This window comes from Microtus ochrogaster, chromosome 6 (assembly GCF_000317375.1).
Source record: "Microtus ochrogaster isolate Prairie Vole_2 chromosome 6, MicOch1.0, whole genome shotgun sequence".
NCBI classification, from domain to species: Eukaryota; Metazoa; Chordata; class Mammalia; order Rodentia; family Cricetidae; genus Microtus; species Microtus ochrogaster.
In genome coordinates, this window is record NC_022013.1 from 56,444,736 (window position 1) to 56,458,509 (window position 13,774).

Below are 13,774 nucleotides of genomic sequence, written 5' to 3' on the forward strand. Positions count from 1 at the left end.
ATTCCCCGATGAACAGAAACCGAGGGACTCTAACATCAGTGGGTCTGCCTTGCAAGTGATAACGGAATTCTTCAAATTAAAAAAAAAAAGCTATCTAAAAACCGATATGGAAGTACACGAAAACATAAACCCCACTATCAAATTGGTCTAAATAAAGAAAATGAACAACTTTAATAATGACCTATAGATCACATATAAGCTCAGCACGAACTTAAAAAGACAGAAATATAAAATGCAATTTTAACTATGAAAATTTGCTAATGTGTACACATTGTAAGAACATTTAAATTCTGACCTTAGTAACAGCAAATGGATAAAATACAAGATGGAAGTCTTCATAAAACTGAAATTTTCATGAGCTTAAAATAGATGCATAACTAGAAGAAATTTTATGTAAAGAGCATGAAAATGACAAAGAACAAAAGAAAGCTGTTGTAAAAATACAAAGGGAAAAGACTCACACTGTGTTGAAACTAAAATCATTAAATCACAGAAGAGAGAAAAGAGAGGGAACAAGGAACAATACAATGGATAATTAGATAAAAAGATGATAAATTGTCCAATGCAAAAGAAAGACATAATGAGTGAGTTTAAACAGAAGCTGAAGAGATGGCTCAGTCAGTAAAGGGCTTGCCATACAAACATGAAAACCTGAGTTCGGTTCACCAGAACCTATGGTAAAAGCTGGATGCGTCTTCTTTTTTCTTTTTTTTTTCCGTTTTTTTAGTTTACTTCTTTTTTTTTTTTACTTTTATTCATTTTATTGAGCTATACATTTTCATAAACCTTTAATTCTAGTGCAAAGAGGTAGGAATAGGAGTGTCCTTGAGAATCATCAAAGCAATGAGCTCCAGGTTCAGTTCGAGACCCCGTCCCCCAAAATAAGATGGAGAACAGAAGAAAACTGACCTTGATCTCTTGACATACATACACATATATGTATCCATATCACATATGCACATAGATATCACATACATCGTGTTAAATAATATACACATATAATACATAGGCACATATAAATCATATATATTTGCATATAAGTACACACATATAAATTTTGTACATATATATACAAACATATAAATTTTGTACATATATACACACATATATGTACCTGTGTATTATTTGCATATGTATGTACCTATGTATTATATGCATCACCCCACACAGGCACAGGAACACATATACACTACACACACAACCAAATTTAATACTATTTACTAAAACATTAAAGGTACAACCAACAAGGGTGGAGTGAAAAACAGTCCTCATTGAAAGAGTAAAAGAATTCACTATCAATAAAGGGGTCAATCATCAGACAGAACATTCAATAAACAGCTGCAAGTGCTAGATGTGCCTCCCAGAGAACAGATGAAAGATACATATTCTCTGTGTGTGTGTCTTTCTCTCTCTATCAATATGAAAATATACATAAATATAAATGCCACTACAAACATACAGCTAAAGGTAATATATGCTAGGTTGTAAATAGGTCTTTTCAGATTTAAGACTATAGAAATTATATGAAGTGCCTCCTCTGAACATGATAGGAGCACAGAATTCACAATCAATGGAAATTAAAACATAAACTCTTTTTGTTTTTTTAAAGAAAACAAACTATCTTTTTTCATTATACATATCAATCCAAGTTCCCACACCCTCCTCTCCTCCCATTCCCTCCACATACCCTCCAACACCACCCCCATCCAATCCTCAGAGGGGGTAAGACATATTGCTTTGTGAAAGGTCCAAGGTCCTCCTCACTATATTTAGGCTGAGCAAGGTATTCATCAAAAGAGAATAGGTTCCCAAAATGTCAGTACATGCAGTAGGGATAAATCTTGGTGACACTGCCAGTGGCACCTCAGTCTGCTCCAGCCATGCAGCTGTCAACCACATTCAGAGGAACTAGTTTGGTCCTATGCTTGTTCCTTCCCAGTCTGGCTGGAGTTGGTGAGCTCCCATTAGCTCAGTAGACTGTTTCAGTAGTGTACCCATTACAGCCTTGAATTCTTTGCTCATATTCTCATTCCTCCCACTCTTCAACAGGACTTTGGGAGCTCAGTCGAGTGGTCCGATGTGGGTCTCTCCCTCTATTTCCATCAGTTGGTGAATGTAGGTTCTATGGTGATATTTAAGATATCCATCAATCTGACTACAGGGCAAGTCAATATCAGGCCTCTTCTCCTCTATTGCTTAGGGTCTTAGCTAGGATCATCCTTGTGGATTCCTGGGAAATTCTCTAGATCCAGGTTTCTTGCTCCCTCCCCATAATCCCCATAATAGCTCCCTCAATCAACATATCTCTTTTCTTGCTCCCATCTCTGTCCTTCCTCCTTCTCAACTGTCCCATTCCCTCAAGTTCTCCTCATGACTCCCCTTCTCCCCTCCTCTTCTCCTTCCACCCTCCCTTCTCCCCCTACCCCCATACTCCCAATTTTGTCAGGCGATCTTGTCTGTTTCCAATTTACAGGTGGATCTATGTATTTTTTCCTTAGGGTTCACCTTATTACTTAGCTTCTCTAGGATCTTGAACTATAGGCTCAATATCCTTTGTTTATAGCTAGTATCCACTTATGAGTGAGTACATACCATATTCATCTTTTTGAGTCTGGGTTACCTGACTCAGGATAGTGTTTTCTATTTCCATCCATTCACATGCAAAATTCAAGCTGTCATTGTTTTTTACTGCTGAGTAGTACTCTAATGTGTAAATGTGCCACATGCACAAAACTCATGTCCAAATTGATTAAATACCGCAATATTAATCTGACTACACTGAACCTGATAGAAGAGAAAGTGGAAAGTAGTCTTGCATAGGCACAGGAGACTACTTCCTAAATATAATCCCAGTAGCACAGATACTGAGAACAATAAATAAAATGGACCTCCTGAAACTGAGAAGCTTCTGTAAAGCAAAGGATACAGTCAAGAAGACAAAAAGGCAGCCTACTGAATGGGGAAAGATCTTTACCAACCCCACATCAGACAAAGGACTGATCTCCAGAATATAGAAAGAACTCAAAAAACTAGGCATCAAAATTCCAAATGAAAAATGGGGTACAGAACTAAACAAAGAATTCTCAACAGAAGAATTTCAAATGGTCAAAAGATACGTAAGGAAATGTTCAACATCCTTAACCATCAGGGAAATGCAAATCAAAACAACTCTGAGATACCAACATATACCTGTCAGAATGGCTAAGATCAAAAACACCAATGATAGCTGCTTATGCTAGAGAGGATGTGGAGTAAGGGGAACACCCATCCATTGCTGGTAGGAATGCAAACTTGTACGTACAACCACTTTGGAAATCACTATGGCATTTTCTCAGAAAATTGGAAATCAACCTACCTCAGGATCCAGGAATACCACTCTTGGGCATATACGAAAAGATGCCCAATCATACTACAAAGTCATTTGTTCAACAATGTTCATAGAAGCATTATTTGTAATAGCCAGAACCTGGAAACAACATAGATGCCCCTCAACTGAAAAATTGCTAAAGAATATGTGGCACATAAGCTCTTAAACATAAAGCAGGTAGAAGAAACAAATCAAAAGAAAAATTGGAAAACACCCCAAGCCAAAATAAACCCAGAACATGCCACAGTTTATGGTGCACAACAATATAATGCTAGGAAAGGTGTTTAAAGTGGCAGAGGCTTATTTATAATTCAGACAACTCTTAAGCAACACACTTTTCATTTAGTGAACCAAGGAGAGCAGGGAGGAAGACCCAGGGAGAGAGAGACACACGAAGAGTCCAATATTAGCAGCATTAATGGAGTGCTCAGAATAATACAAATGACTGAACTAAAGATCAGAAAAACTAGAAAAGTCAGCAAAACTGAGAGTTGGATACTTAAATTTGTACAAAATTTATAAACACTCCATAAACTATAAGAAAAACTGATCAGACAAAGAAAAAGAAGAAATGAAAGAAGAAATATTACAAACACGACCAATAAAGAAGATCACAAAGCACAAATCTGAACAACTGTTAGTCAAAAATTGGACAGGTTATGAGAAATTAATCTATTCTTAGGCACAGAAGACTCTGAACATTGTGCAATGGTGTCATGAATCTTACAATTTCCATTCATATACTATTTATAGACAAGTGGTTTCAAGGCAAGATCAGTGACAAACAATTTTGTCAGACATTCTTCTGTCCTCATTGGCTTCCACATAAAACCTCCTTTCTGTTAGGTAAATGCTAGAAAGGAGACTTTTGAAGTCAGTGTGTATGTTTATGTTGAGCTGTGCAATTAGGTATTGTCAAAGCTGTTATTGGGATATCTCATTGAATCAACGATGGTAAATGAGAACCACAGCTTTTCATTTTTAAAGAATATTTATTTATTTACTATGTATACAATATTCTGTCTGCACGTATGCCTGCAGGCCTCATTACAGATGGTTGTGAGCCACCATGTGGTTGCTGGGAATTGAACTCAGGACCTTTAGAAGAGCAGGCAATGCTCTCAACTGCTGAGTCATCTCTCCAGCCCAAACCACAGCTTTTCAACACCATTGTTAACTATGCTCCTACCGTCTTGAACCTTAGCCACTTTGGTGTGTAATAGTGTCTCCTTCCATTTTAGTTTGTGTCACTTTGGTAAAGGATCATCGTGAATATACATACCTTCATATACTCTTGACTTTCTGTGTATCTTCTCATATGAAGTGACTAAAAATTTAGGGTCAATGTTTGCTATTGTTTGCCCTTTCCAATTGATTTTGAGAATTTATTGTTATGAAATTGAATCATAGGTTATTTATCTTTTGGATTACTGACAATGGAAATAAATCTGAGATTAGTGTATATAAGACATTTAAGCTATTTGAGGAAGAAATCTACATAAGAAAATGAATACCAATATGTTTAACAGGATTAGATGTGTATTCACAGTAATAAAGGGAACAACAATGGATTACAAGTCTTAGAAACAAAAAATCTGTTATAAAAATTGAAAAAGTCAGAAATTTAAATTTCTTCTTTACTATGCCATAATTTACTAATGTTTTTATACTTTAAAAACTGTCTACATTTTAATTATTCTTTTCTCTATTAACAGAGCAAGTTTTATAAGAAATTATTAACATAATTGTATCTTTTTCCTAAGATGGCTAAGCAAAACCATTTCTTTTGTCATGAGTAATTTAGAAATGTGTCATTCAGCTTCACATGTCATTATTACTAGACTAATATGTACTTTTAAGAAGGCTGTGAATGTTGGAAAATTTTGTATCAAAATTTGTATTATGATCTTTGAGATTTCAAAAATAGTTAAGTACTTGATAAGTGAATATTCTTAAGCACTCTTTGGCTCAGTGATGAGAAGAAATACTGGTAAATTCTACTCTTTATGACTCTTTTTAAAAACAGGAAAAAGTACAATGCCTTTAAAAGATTTGCCCCACACTGTCTGATGTATTTTTGATATGATAGTACTTTTATTTGATTCATGTCAGAGATTATTGAATCTTTTGTATATAATATTACAGGTCAGAAGACCAGAAGCCTTGATGTTTTACACAGTAAATTCTTGTTTATGTTTCTTTACTCACATGGTTTAGTGCTAGATATTCGGTGTCTCCTTCGTGCCCTGGAATGTTTTGTGCCGTGTGTCTTTGCATCATGCTTCTGAGTGAAGTGTCACAACACATGGTGAAAGTCTTCCTAGAAGTCATTTCCACCCACAACAGAAATGAACACAAGCATCACACAGGAGGCACTGCGAATAAATTGAGCATTTTCCACTGGACCCAAACTATAAACACATCCCTATTTTAATATTTTGCTTCAGGAGATTTTTAAAAAATGAGACCTCTTCATTGTTACCCAACCTAAGCAGTCAAGACCACCTGCAATCAACCATGGTTAAGAAGAAAAACTTTTGCATTAAATATTTTGCAAGAACAATTTTTCTGTGGGAACACATTACACAGTAAGGCCTTAAAAATCTAGTCAAGCTCTATTCTGTCAGGTCCATCTTAAATCCATCACTCTCATCTCATCTGTGACTTGCTTTCTTTTTACCACTGCATGAACAGATACTTTACATTTTTAAATTAATTCTATTCTCTACACTTAGAAACACAGCATACTGTTTTAGGAAACATGTAAACATCATTTTGACATCTATAGATAATGTATACAATGAAACTGGCATGGTCATCATTTCATATAGCTATCTATACTTCAATTATGCATAAGAAAACCTAGATATATTTATTACACAAAATTCATAAGCACAATATGTGATGGGGAGAGTCTTCTGTTTTGTGTTAATTTCATTGGTTAAATAAAGAGACTGTCTTGGCCCTTTGATAGGACAGAAAATTAGGTAGGCGGAGTAGACTGAACAGAATGCTGGGAGAAAGAAGCTGAGTCAGTGAGTCGCCATGATTCTCCCACTCCAGACAGATGCAGGTTAAGAGCTTTCCTGGTAAGCCACCTTGTGGTGTTATACAGATTATTAGAAATGGGTTAGATCAATATGTAAAAGCTAGCCAATAAGAGGCTGGACTAATGGGCCAGGCAGTGTTTAAAAGAATACAGTTTCCATGTAATTATTTCAGGTAAAGCTAGCTGTGCAGGAGCCGGGTGGCGGGAAACGGCCAGCCGTTCATCACTACAAATATGAAACATAATATTCATGGTGCACAATCTCTTGATTTGTTTGTCTTACATGTCTACCATTTGGTTATTTTTTTTTTATGGAACCAATTTTCCTCTTCTCCCCCATTCAGGCCCAGTGGGTTCACCTTTTCAGGCTCTGGCACTAGGACAGGAAGTAAGACATGTGAATGTTTCTTCATGGGAATGGCTATGTTTATTATCTTGTGATTATGTGCGACAGAATAGCTTGTACACCAGGCTGGCCGCACATTCACTATGTAGACAAAACTGCCAAGCTCTTGATTCTTCTTCTTCTGCCTTCGAAGTGCCAGCACTACAGACCTGCCCAGGTCCAGACATGTCACCACTTTGTATCTTTTGACTAATGTCCCTCTTATTCCCAGCCCACCTTTAAGGGCACTTTTCTTTCTGTGATTCTTAAAGTTTAGACTTACCATAAAACTGATGTCACACAGAATTTTTCTTTCTTATGTCTGGCTTATTTCACTCAGCATAATGTCTTCAGACTCAGCCGTATTCCAACAAATGGCAAGGTCTGTTTTTTATATACACAATTTCTTTCTTGCACATACCTATTTCTTTGTACCTTTACCTGAAAATTGATTGCTTTCATGTCTTAGTTACTGTGCGCATGAACTGTAGATATCTTGGCTGGGTAGTCATTTCCTTTCCTTTGTTAAATATTGGAAAGGTAGACTGCTCAGAGTAGAGTCATTCTATTTTTAAATACTTATGATAACCCACATAGCTTGAGTGTGGGGCTTTAGAGGAAACAAGGTGACCTGATTCACTGTGATTTCAAAGCAAAAGTCATTCTGACTTCAAGCTTTTCCTCAAGACTAGAAATGACTTCAATGTGAAGCTCAAATGGAGGTTTTTCTCTTCCTTGTTAGAAAGCCTTGGAGGCACATGGTCTTGGATGCCCTTTGGTAGGTGTTTATTGATTGTCTAAATAGTGTCAAAAAACACCTGTGAACTAGCAATGTTACCTTACAGTGACATGCCAATGAGAATCTATCTCAGAGAGAACCCTGGATGCGGTTTTGTTTAATATAGTAGATTCAGGTCGCATACCTAGGAAACTAAGGAAGATGTTAAAATAGTTGATTTTGAGAGGACATTAATTGTTAGGACTAAAGGGAATTGTGATTGCTTAAATTTTAGCAGTTTCAGGACTCCAAAATTTCTATCAATAAGGAGAGAGCTAAGAGTGTATTGAACTACAAAGGGAGGTCATTCCTTATAGGAAAGGAGGAGCCTTTAGAGCAGAGTAAAGAATTGAGAATAACCGACACTAAGGATTAATTAAATAGTGCTGAAATAGGGATTCACTCCTGGGGAGGACTGGCTCCCTTAAATAAGTAGTTCTACTGGGAGTTACCAAAGTCTCTTTCCTCATTGTGTTTCTCCCATCTTTCCCAGTATAGTGATTAAATGTCCTATACTGCCTGTTGGTCCATAAACTTCTTTCTAGATCTTTGTCTTATTCACTTCCAAACAGGATACTATTAGAGACCCTTTGATTAAATTAATGTCCAAATGCCCTTTAATCCTTGCTCTGCCCACTGTAGCACCCCTTTGATATCTTCCCCTAAGACATTAAATACAGGATTGGCTTGTTTGGATAAATGGAAGGTGAATAAGAGACCTCACTGAGAAATAAAACAGTGTAACACCTCAAAAACTTGACTTGCAGTTGAGGATGTAGTTAAGTTCATAGAATGCTCGGCTGGATTTCGCAAAATCCAAGTTCCAATCCCCAGCTCCACATAAAGTGACAGGGTAGATACACCTGCAACCCTGGCACTCAGAAAATCAGAGGGCAGAAGAGGATGCAAAATTCAAGGTTATCTTCACCTACATAGTAAGTTTAAGGCCAGTTTCAGGTAAATGAGACTCTCAAACAAAAACAAAATCCAAGATTCTTATTGTCATTTTACATGCATGTGTGTGGTAGTGCATGGATGCATGTCTGTGGCACATATGTGCACATGCATGCACATGCAAGTGTGGAAGTATGCATATGGAGACCTGCTCCCCACTCTCAGTATCTTCCAGTTGGAGCTGGCGGGTGTCAGCTGTTCTAGCTAGCCAGGTTAGGTTTCCCTGTCTCTACCTGCTGATTTCGGAGTTTGTAGGTGATTGTCATATCTGTTTCGTTTGTATGTGAGATCTAGGGACCCACAAGTACATACATGAATCCTGAGGAGTCCTTACATTTACAGGGTGATCCCTTCATTCTCTCAACTATTCCTGGAGCTCCCTTGTGGTCTTTCAACTCATTTTTATATTTTCAAAAATATTCGTAAAGTTAATACATGGATCCTTTTTTAAAAGCTTTTAGACAGAGTACCAAGACTCAGCTGGCAATAGAGTATCCTTGATATAATTGTAATTCAAGAACTCCTCAGGTGAAGAGACCATCTGAAAACCACTTACCAACAACATGAATAGCATCTGGAGAGTCATATTTAAATATGAACAAGGCTAGTTAATTTTCTGAATCACCTTTGCATATTGAAGAAATTTTGTTTGCTACAAAAGATTTTGGATGCATTTCAATTGCCATTAACCAAAAAGTGTCCAAGGCATGTGTGAAAAGCAGTATTTTAGTCGCTACTTCTAAATGGTCTTGCCCTATTTCTCCACAATTAGCAGGCAGTGATACCAAATCACCCACCAAAACCAAACAAACAATATACTAACAAAAAAAAACATGTTAGAAATGATTTGAATATAAACATAACTATGACGATACAGCTTGGCTGGCATAGTTCTTCCCTTGCATGCTTGAGGTCCTGGGTTTGATCCCAAACACTGAGACTACTAGAATTACCAAGTACAATAAATAAACGGACAATAAATTCCCTCACTCTGGCCTACATCTATTTATATTTTACAAAATTGTTCTCTCTCTGTGGGCTAATTAGCAATATGACTGTGCTCGCTGCTGTGGCTGCACACGCCCTAGGCCACATTCACACTGATCCCACTGAGTACTTAACTTTAATTAAGAGCATGCAGAAACGATTCTTATTCCATAATCAGGGTCCTAGCCTCTCTTTTTTCACCCTTAGTGGTGTGGGGGGCGGGGCTTAAGAGGACACACATTCTGTGCAATCTTTCTCATGTTCCTCCATTTTTAATTTTTGCTAGACATCAAACATCAGTCTGTAGTGAATTACGGTGTGGGGGTGTGGGTTGGCAGGGGTCTCCACCGCTCCTGAATACCCAAAGCTGGATCACCTCTGTCACATCTGCCGTGACTGGTGTGGGATTTGACCTGACTAGGGCATTAAGAGAATGAAGGAGAGGACAAACACAAATGGATAGAAAAGCTTGGACCAGTGGACTGCTATCACTGATAGAACAAGCTCAGCACCCGAGAAGGTCAGCGTGTTTATTACAAACAGTTGAGCGGAGAGGCAGGGTTGTTACCTACAGCTAGAGTAAGGACACAGGTTTAGCTAATCTCATTCAGAGCCGCCTCTGTCAGGGAGCATCTGCAGACCATTAGCACCCTGGGGCAGAAAACTGTGGTGGATATTTTCTGCACACACTCTCAACATCCCCACTCAGATATGAGGAAGACTTTGCTATCCCTCTGAGGCTCACCTGGGAAGAGCTTTGCTCCCCTCTGTGTGGCCGAGGCATTGAGGATCCCTGACATGGCTGTGAACATGTCAACAGCACATATTCTCTTAGGAATTCACTCGCTCAGGTTTCCTATGCTCCTCACATTCTTCCTCTTCCATACCTGCAGCCTCTGCACAGTGTCATCCTGTAGCTAAACACATTTTAGCAATGTTTGTGCATTGGAAAGCAACATTGTGGAACGCTATTTGAAGCTTTGAAGAACTTTACCCAAACTGGAAGAACTTTACCACAGATTTTTGAGTTGATGAAAGTGGGAAATCTTTTCAATAAAGTAATAAATAATAAAAAAAATGTTGTGCATCAAAAAATGAGTAGAAATGCTTTGGACTATGTTGTCAAATCTGCATTCTAACAGACACATTTCAGCATAGCTGGAGAGACTTTGCTTCTCCATGACAGTTAAATATAAAAAGTAATTCTATAAAAGAGATTGATAGATGCTTCCGATGAGAATTCTATAGAAGCTCATTTCTCTCTATATGGTGGGCAAATGAGTTAGAGTTAATCCAGATAAACTGATTAACTGTAACTCTGGTTATTTTGTTCATCCAGGATTAGCGTACTAGCCATTTTGCTGCACAAAAAAATAATACCCTAAAAGTTGGGAAGGCAAAACAACAAAATAGGAAGCTAAACGGGGTACCACATGATGAGGTTTACACTATCATGTAAACGGATATAGTCCATCTTAGGTAGCACGGGGCAACAAAAGAGGGCTGGAGAGAACACTCATGCTTAACCTTCAAGTGTGAGGGCCAGAGTTGAGATTCATAGAACGCATACCAATACCAAGGTTAGGCAGGTAGGGCAGTAGGCTGTAATTCCAACCCCGGGGAGGAAAGGTACAGGGGTTGAAGCAAGAGAGCTAGTTAAACTAGCTGGAATTTGAAAGGTTTCAGTTCAGGAAGAGATCTTGCTTCAATAAATAAAGTGGATAGAAAGTGAAGAAGACAGAAGGTATCAGTTTGGTACCCCCACATATGTGCACGGGTGCACACATTCCCACCTCTACCTGTGAACACGCACATGCACATATACGAGCAAAGGAAATAAAAAGAACACATGTGGTCACCAAAAGAAGGCCCCCTGGTCTCCTGCTCATAGTCACTCTTAAATATCTGAATAAATAAGCAGAAAAAAATTGACTAAGATTTCCTGGGAAGTGTTAAATAGTAGAGCAAAGATGTCTCTCTACACTGGAGATGTTCTTGTGAGAGGAAGAGGGTAGATACTGCAGTGAGTGAGCCCTGACCGTGCTCCTGAGGATACGATGTGAGCAGACAGAGCTTGTGAACCCAGTTGCCTGAGCGTGGGCGGTAGGGTTTCATCTTTCTTTTCCTGTTTCAGCGGTAATATTGTGGCAGAGCAGGGGGATCTATAACTTTTTCTGCCCTCTCGAATACTTTCCCTAATCATCAAAGCAGCGTTCCTTTCCTTGTGGGGGCCTCCTAAGTTCTAAGGAGAGGCCTCTCTGCCACCACTGCCCTTCTGCACTCACATGAATGGCCTTGCCGAGCAGTCATGTGCTTGGTGGAAACAGAAAGATTTCTGCCCCAGCAGCTTGAGGCCCCAAATCCACACTCATTTTCTGATAAAAGGAGACAGACGGTGCTCTGTAGAGAAAGACCCCACCCTCCAGAGGGATTTCCTGCCCCAGTCCTACCTCACCTCTTAAGATCTTATAAAAGTCCTTCATCCTCCTGCCCTCCACCAACCCAGACAAGGGTTCAAGACAGGAACTTCTCTCCTATTATTATCTTGGGGCGAGCCTTGGAGAAATTTTATTCGTTTCCCTAAATTCTGTCTTGCGGGCCAAAGATCTTAAGGGTCTCAGTCACTCGCTATGGGAGAGGGCGTTACCTGCGGTGTCTTGCAGACCTGCTCCCCTGGGGTCATGACACAGGCCAGCATGGAAATTTCTCCAGGGGAGCCTTGCTCTTCCTAAAACTGGAGGTGAACAGCATGTTTCCCAGACTGGAGACAGCATAAAATGTCTTTTGAAGTGAGATACATTGTTCTGGAGGCCCTGCTATCTCTTTTCATCTTCAAAACAAATTCTGAAATGTTAATAGTGGTCTCCCTTCACAGATGAGGGCATGCTCGTCTTTAAAGGACAACTTCTGAGTGAAGTTCTCTCTGCTAAGACCTTAGGAATCACATTCAGAGAAGGTGTGTCAAAGGCCAGAGCTCTGGTTGCCTCCCTGCCTTTAGGATCCCAGTGTTGCTCATAGGAATTATTCACTATTAATGCTTTTGTTCTTCTCTCGAGTGCTGTTTGACTTTTCCCCAACTCAGAGGAAAACGCAGCACAAAGAGCAACAGAGGCTGTGGCATCAGGGAAATGGCAGACATTTTCCCTTGTGAACATGCTGAGATCCAAGCCTGGGAAGTCGATCCCCGCTGTCCAAGGCAGGCAGAGTCTTAAGATAGTCTGAGTGAGCCTGGCCACAACTGTACTTCTAAGACTAGATGAGACACAAAGAGAGGGGCTATGGGCCCTGTCGCAGATACTACTCTTTGTAGAAAAAGCAAGTGACAACACATGACAAATGGGGCCTACCAAAAGCTCAATGGTTAAAATCGTTGAAGGCTGAAATTGCAGAGGATAGGAAAAAAACAATATAGAATTACCTGCATTTCTGCTCATAGACTGACTTATGATAACTGTAAAATTAATTTTGAGAAAACAGAATTAATTTTAATATGAAAAATTATTTTATTAATTTAGGAATTTGCTTCTCAAGCCAAAGATAAATATCTAGTCTTAATTTTTACATAATGCATTGAAGATCCATTGGGACAGAAGGAAAGCGGTATCTTTACTCTCAGGAATAATCTAGGTTATATACAATTTAAAAGCAGATTGCTACAAAGTCACTCAAGTGCTAACAAGAAGCAGCATAGAATGCCTTGAGTGTTAGGATGTCCTCCTCCAGAAGAGCCTGCAGGGAGAGTCTATTGTGAACCTGAGACCTGAGAAACAGGAGGAGCCAGTGTGTTGAGTGACGCAGGAAGAGACAAGGTCTACACAGATGGTGATCCTTAAGAGGAAAAGCATGGAGTGTCCTTCAAGAACTAAGTCGTCAGCCAACTGCAGAGTGTGGCAAGGCTGGTCTTGAGGAAAAGTGAAACTAAGTCATGCGGTGACCGTGGGCAAGCATGCAAGCTTGCTGTTTCATCTTCAGTGCAGTAGACAGTTGTAGGCTTTTGGGGAACACATGGTATGATCTTATTTACATTTGAATCACCACTGTGGCTAAAATAGATGTTTGATCCTCAGAATTTTGATGACTTAGATATTAATAACAAGCATTAAGATTCCTTCCCAGAATGACAGGAATGGAATCTCGCTTATATTCTTTTGTTTTACAATCATCTGAACTTTGATGAAAATAAAACTCTACATTAGTTCACGCATGCTCTACTATCACCAAATCCAACTCAGCCACCTAGAGTGATGAGGTCTG

At 39.0% G+C, this 13,774-nt stretch overlaps 1 non-coding gene across 1 annotated transcript; it reads right to left on the reverse strand.

Moving 5' to 3' along the window:
- Positions 1 to 6,703: 6,703 nt before the first annotated feature.
- On the reverse strand, positions 6,704 to 6,834 carry LOC113456261. The gene has a single exon (XR_003377106.1). It is a non-coding gene; the product is annotated as a small nucleolar RNA SNORD22 (small nucleolar RNA).
- Positions 6,835 to 13,774: the final 6,940 nt, after the last annotated feature.